Below are 6,190 nucleotides of genomic sequence, written 5' to 3' on the forward strand. Positions count from 1 at the left end.
CGTTTTGTGCGTGTGTGATGCGTGTGTGAGATGTGTGTGTGTGCGTTTTGTGCGTGATGCGTGTGTGAGATGTGCGTGTGTGTATTTTGTGCGTGTGTGATGCGTGTGTGAGATGTGTGCGTGCGTTTTGTGCGTGTGTGATGCGTGTGTGAGATGTGTGTGTGCGTTTTGTGCGTGTGTGATGCGTGTGTGAGATGTGTGTGCGTGTGTGATGCGTGTGTGATGCGTGTGTGAGATGTGTGTGTGTGAGGTTTGTGCGTGTGTGATGCGTGTGTGAGATGTGTGTGTGTGCGTTTCGTGGCGCGGTGGTTAGCGCTCTGCGCTAAGGGACCCTGGGAACTGAGTGAGATTCCGAGCCACGGCTAAAAATTCATAAGTGGCAATTGATATCAGAACCTGTTCCGGGAATCCCGCGTAATTTGACTCATTCTTAAATGAACACTTTGTGTGTTGTTGCGTTGTGTGCGATGATCACTGGGAGACAAAAGCGGCTCAGCGTGGTTCTGGCCACACCACTCCGTCTGGGTCGTGCCGACCTTAATAGGTGCTCGCAAACAGCAAGTGATCCGGAAAGTATGCTTCAGGCTACACGACGGATCTTTGTCTCTTTATCTTTGTGGGTGTGAATTCGTGTGTGAGTAAGCGCACGTGTGTGTGAATTGAGCATGTGTGTGTGTGAATACGTGTGTGTGTGTGAGTAAGTGGGGAGCGGTAGTGTAGCGGTTAGCGCTACGCTGCACTATGCACCCGGCGACCCGGGTTCGATTCCTGCTCACGGCCAACACCAGTGGCGATTATCTGAACCGGTCCTGCACCTCCCCTAGGTCGACTCAGCCTTAAGTGAGTACCGGATGCTGTGTCTAATCATCGCCACTGGGGAGACAAAGGCGGTCGGGCGTGGTGCTGGCCACCCATTCCCTCGTGTACCGTCCCGGCCTTCATAGGGTGCTCGCTAACAGCACTTGCCCCTACAGTCTGTTAAGGCTATACGGGGGATCTTTGTCTTTGAGTAAGCGTGTGTGTGTATTGAGTGTGTGTGTGTGTATTGTGTGTGTGTATTGAGTGTGTGTGTGTATTGAGTGTGTAAGTGTGTGCTCGATGGTTTGTGCACTGTAGCGCACTGCGCTACGAACTCGGCTGACCTTGGTTCAATTACCGGCCACAGCCAAATCTGTGAACCGGGTCTCTCCCGGGTCGACTCAGCCTCAAGTGAGTGCCCGCGGTGGTGTTCCCTAAAGCAACATAACCGGGCGCGACTTCGGCCACATCACCCTCTCGTGTGTGCCGTGCCGGCATGAATATGCGCCCGCTAACAACACTTTCCCCAACAGCCCGTGGAGGCTACTGAAGGGGGTGGGATCTTTGTCTTTGTGTGAGTGAACGTGTGAATGTGGGAGTGAGTGTTGCGTTGTTGGTGAGAGCGAGTCTGCGTCGTGGGTACACGCGAGTGAGCAGTGGCGAGCTTACTGCGCTGCGAACCTGGCGACCCGAGTTCGACTCCCGCTCACGGCGGACACCGGTGTCGATTATGTGGACCGCTCTTCCCCTCGGTACCTCATCAGATGAGTGAGCATTGCCACTCGGGAGACAAAGGCGGCCGGGCGTGGTACTGGTCACCACCCCCCCCCCCCCCACTCGTATCCCGTGCCGGCTTTCATAGTTGCTCGCGAGTCGCACTTGCCCCAACAGTCGGTTAAGGCTACACGGGGGATCTTTGTCCTTTGTATGTGTGTGTGTGTATGCAGCTGTCGTCAAGAACATGAGTGGGCCAGTTTCCAATGACGACTTTTGACAAAGCGTCTGCAGGGGGACTCGTTCAACATTATTATCTCGACAATAGCTGAGCGCGATTGCGTTCGACATGCGCGTGGAAATGAAAGCGATCGACCGCGATAATTAGGCGGTCTGCCTGCAACACTCGGCTAAGTTCAAACTCTCAACCCACGGGCATTGCGCCTCTTCGGAATGTCGTGATGTCCACACGCTGCTCCGTACGCGTGTGGACAGAGCGCATTTGCAATATTACCGCACGTTCAAAGTGGCTATCGTCTGCTGTGATAATAATGTATTTCACGTATGTCAACGAATGTACACGTGTTTGAGTGTACTCCCGATGTGCTGCGTAGACTCTGATTTTAGAGTTTCATAAACAGTGCATTGTGTTATTTGTGAATTCTGTGTTGTTATGTATCCGTCGTGTCACGTGTGAGTACGCAAAAGCCCTTTTGCGCTGTCCCACATGCGCTACATGTGTACATGTGTACGCGTCCTCGAGTAACATTGGTAGGTTTATGGACACGAGCTATGAACAGTATGCACTCATACGTGGGGCATACACTACGCTGTTCGCATTCTGCGAGGCTGTGGTGTCAAACACCCCGTTATCCACGCACAGAGTCGAATCGACTCGCCGAATATTTCCCAGGTGTCCGTCAGCCTGAAATATCGGTGGAAAGTAAGCGATAGAAAAGCGACGCAGCCTCGGCGAGATGTACTCTGGATGTGGTGTGCCGACTGCGAACATTTACATAGTCCGGGTTTGCGACCCGGAGCAGTCCCGGCTGAAATTAATCTCCGGGTTTGTGTGCCTAAGCTGCCTTGAGCACCTCACTGCCTCCTACATTGTCCACACAAAAATAAACACAAAGACCCCCCTCCCCCCCCGTCAAAGGCTAACAGACTGTTGGGGCAAGCGCTGTGTCAGCGAGCTTCTATGAAGGCCGGCGCGGCACACGAGGGGGTGGGTGGCCCAGCACCACGCCCGGCCGCCTTTGTCTCCCCAGATAGCGAACTCGGGTCGCCAGGATTGTAGAGCGGCGTGCTCACCGCTACACTACCGCTCTACACGCACACACGACGCAGACGCGCATGCTGTGTTGTGCGCGTCAGTGTGTGCATGTGTGTCGATGCGTGCACGTATGTGACAGCACTCTCAGTAGATGACGCACACACACACAAGCAGCACTCCGTGAGTCTGTGTATGTGTGTGAGTGTGTTGTACGTGAATGTGTGTGTGTTGTACGTGAATGTGTGTGTGAGCACCTATGAAGGCGGCCACAGCCTTCGTAGGTGTCGGTGGCCAGCACCACACCCGGCCGCCTTTATCTCCCGAGTGGCGATATTCATACACCGCACCAGGTACTCATTTGAGAGCGCACATATGAAGGTGCTGTTAGCGAGCACCTTCAGAGGTGCTAACAGCACTTGCCCCAACAGTCTGTTAATGCTAGACGGGGCAGCTTTGCCTGTGTACGTGCGTGCATAGGTGCTCGCGAACAACACTTGCCCCAAAAGTCAATGAAGGCTATACGGGACATCTTTGTCTTTGTGTGTGTGTGTGAGTGTGACAGCCGTGTCAGCAGTGGGAGGTGACTCACCGTGCTTGCAGCAGAGACCCGAGCGCTGCGTCTCACCGACACCACCACAGCCACCACGAGCAGCAGCAGGAGGAGGAGGTGGAGGAGGACGAAGAGGAGGAGGAGTAAGAAGGCACTTTCCCTTGCAGGCTCTCTTCACGATGCTCCCTGCTCCCTCGCCGCGCATAGACGCGATGCGCACTCGGGTCCGGAGGCAGCGGCAGCAGCAGCAGCAGGAGGAGCAGCAGCAGCAGGAGGAGGAGGCAGTGACCATCAGCCCCGCATCCCGGCCGCAAGCGCGGATTTATTGAATGAGCGAGGCGGCGCTTCCTGTAGCGAATCTCCCTCGGGAGGGTGACGCTACGGGGCGTCAACAAGGCGGCCACTCCTCCACACGTGGCGACCCCCACCACCACCACCACCCACCCACCCACCTCGCGTCTCTTCTCGACGTGAATTCATTCATTCGTTCGTTGCGTTCGTCGGGTCGCTCGGTTCGTACGGCGGGGGGGGGGGGGTCACTCGGTTCGTTCGGACATCCCCTGCGTTCGTTCCGCGCGTCGCGTCGGGTCACGCACCGCGTGCCTCCTCTGCGCTCGCCAAATCGTGTCGCGCGCTGCGAGTTCGCTTCTGTGCCACTAGGTGGGGGCATTCATTCGCGGCGTGCCGATTTCATTCATTTATTCATTCGCGATTTCACGCGCGTTACACCCAGTGGCGCATTTCGCTCGCCTTGTGCAATGTACTCATTTCGTTCGCCAGTCGGTTCAGTTTGCGTCCTACCCGCCGGTTAATTCGTTTGCCCGCGACTGCATTCATTCGGAGGTAGGAGAGCGTGACTTTAGCGGCGTTTCATCGGTGGCTCATTTCGCTCACTTGGTTCATTCACCCATTATTCGCATTGGTGTGTCGATTCAATGATTCGCCAGTATATTCATTGGCCCGTATATGCACTGTTCCTCCGATAACACTGGTCAACACACTTTTTTCTGGCATAATATATTCCAACGGTTGTAATGTAACGTTGGGGTGCTGATTCCAAATCTGGCATCAGTTTTTGTCTATCACATCAGGTTTTTGAGATATAAAATATTGCATTTTCAATAAAAACTGCAGAAGAAAAATATTAAATAAATGTGGATATCTACATAAAATGATATTATAAACACACTATCCTAAAAATACAGCACCATATTTTAACACTAAAGCAGTCACTGACTCGCAACAACTTGCAATCATAAGTGACAGAGTTAATTTCGGGTAAAATCAATGAAAATGGGGTATGCCGATAGCATAAAATTAGATGTGATAGAGCAAATCTGAGATCAGATTTGGAATCAGCACCCTGAAATTAGTCTAGAACAGCTGCAAAAGTCCAGGCCAGAATTTTTTGTTGTTGACCAGTGTTATTAATTAATTGATTATTCGCCCGTGAATTCACCCATTCGCTTCTGAGTTCACCCGTGTTCTCCCCGTGAGTATTTCATTCGCACCTCCATTCACTCATTCTCGTGTGGATTCGCCTGTGCTTCTAGCGGGAAAGTTCCTTCGCAAATAGTTATAATTCGCAAATTCATCGACTATCTCATTTGAGTTTTACTCAGTGATTAATTTGCTAACTTATTCACTTCCACGATAGTCAGTGGTTCATTCAGCGGTGTGATACTCTCTCAAATTGTAACCTTTAATTTACTTTCATTCACTCGACCCCTCGTTCATTTCCACTCATTCGCTATAGTTGCGTCCCCACTCGTCATTCAGTAATTCGTCAAATTAGCTCCACGTCGCATCTCGTGAACTCATTCACGAGATGCGACGCATTCGCTCTACGCTCATTTACGCACTCGGACAAAGCGTCACTCGTGCCACGACTGCATTCACTCATCCATTGACAGTTGAATTCAGTCCAATTCCTTTTATTTCATTATTCATTCACCATCTTCTTGGTTCTTTCGGTAAAGTCACGTAGAAGGGAAATAATAAAATAAAATAAAAAATGTAGTCTTTTATTTATGTATTTATTATTTCCCTTCTACGTGACTTTACCGAAAGAACCAAGAAGATGAATCCCTGCAGTCACGAAAGCTTTAAATCGAAATTTTATTAATTCACCAGTTCAAATCTTTCTTTAACCCGCACGTTCAAGACTCGGTCCGTTCGCTCGCTCACTGTCCCATTCATTCACGCATTCGTTAAACTCGCTCATTCCCACTCGACGTTAAAGACCCTGAGACATCGGCATACGCGAGAGAAAGCAACACCGTGCGACGATCCGCATCCCCAGTGCGTAACACTTCCCCCGACATCCATTCAAGGGCCCCGTGTCGTTGAACGTGCACGTGAATTGTGGACATCGTGAAATCCACCCAACCGATCTTCCATGCGCATCAATTAAAGTCACCGCGGCGTCTTTCGTGTAACCGGTTGGGAGAGCACAGCTGAGACTCATTGCTCATCGCGTGCTTCGTTATCCACGAGCCGAGGCCTGCGATTCAGCCCGGTCTCATCAGATCAGAGGCTAAGCAGGTTTGTTTTTTAAATCTGATTAACGATTGTATGGGAAGCTGCTTGGGGGAAAAAACAAGTCGGAGGCTTGGGCTGCGAGGAGATAGGGATATGGCAATCGAGCAATGGATTATTGAATCCATCTGTGTGGGACTTTGAACGCTACTCCAGACACTCATTAATAGGATTGGCCAAACATCACAATGCAGAACCCTCTTGAAAGGGAGCGTTGAGACTCAGCGAGGAGGGTGTCAACAAAGGGCATTGTTGTTCTTCTTTGTTGTTGTTGTTATCTGTTTCGCACGTGGGTCACCATAGCAACCGTCGCT

At 51.5% G+C, this 6,190-nt stretch overlaps 1 protein-coding gene across 1 annotated transcript in view; it reads right to left on the reverse strand.

The window, feature by feature from the left end:
• Positions 1–4,074, reverse strand: part of LOC133350659 (bone morphogenetic protein 1-like) — a 162,558-nt gene extending 158,484 nt beyond the window's left edge. Inside the window, exon 1 of the mRNA XM_061565261.1 lies at positions 3,378–4,074. The gene's annotated coding sequence lies outside the window, so the exon portion shown is untranslated. The remainder of the gene's footprint in view (positions 1–3,377) is intronic.
• Positions 4,075–6,190: the final 2,116 nt, after the last annotated feature.

This window comes from Lethenteron reissneri, chromosome 34 (genome assembly GCF_015708825.2).
Source record: "Lethenteron reissneri isolate LAM-NWPU_2019-01 chromosome 34, ASM1570882v1, whole genome shotgun sequence".
NCBI classification, from domain to species: Eukaryota; Metazoa; Chordata; class Hyperoartia; order Petromyzontiformes; family Petromyzontidae; genus Lethenteron; species Lethenteron reissneri.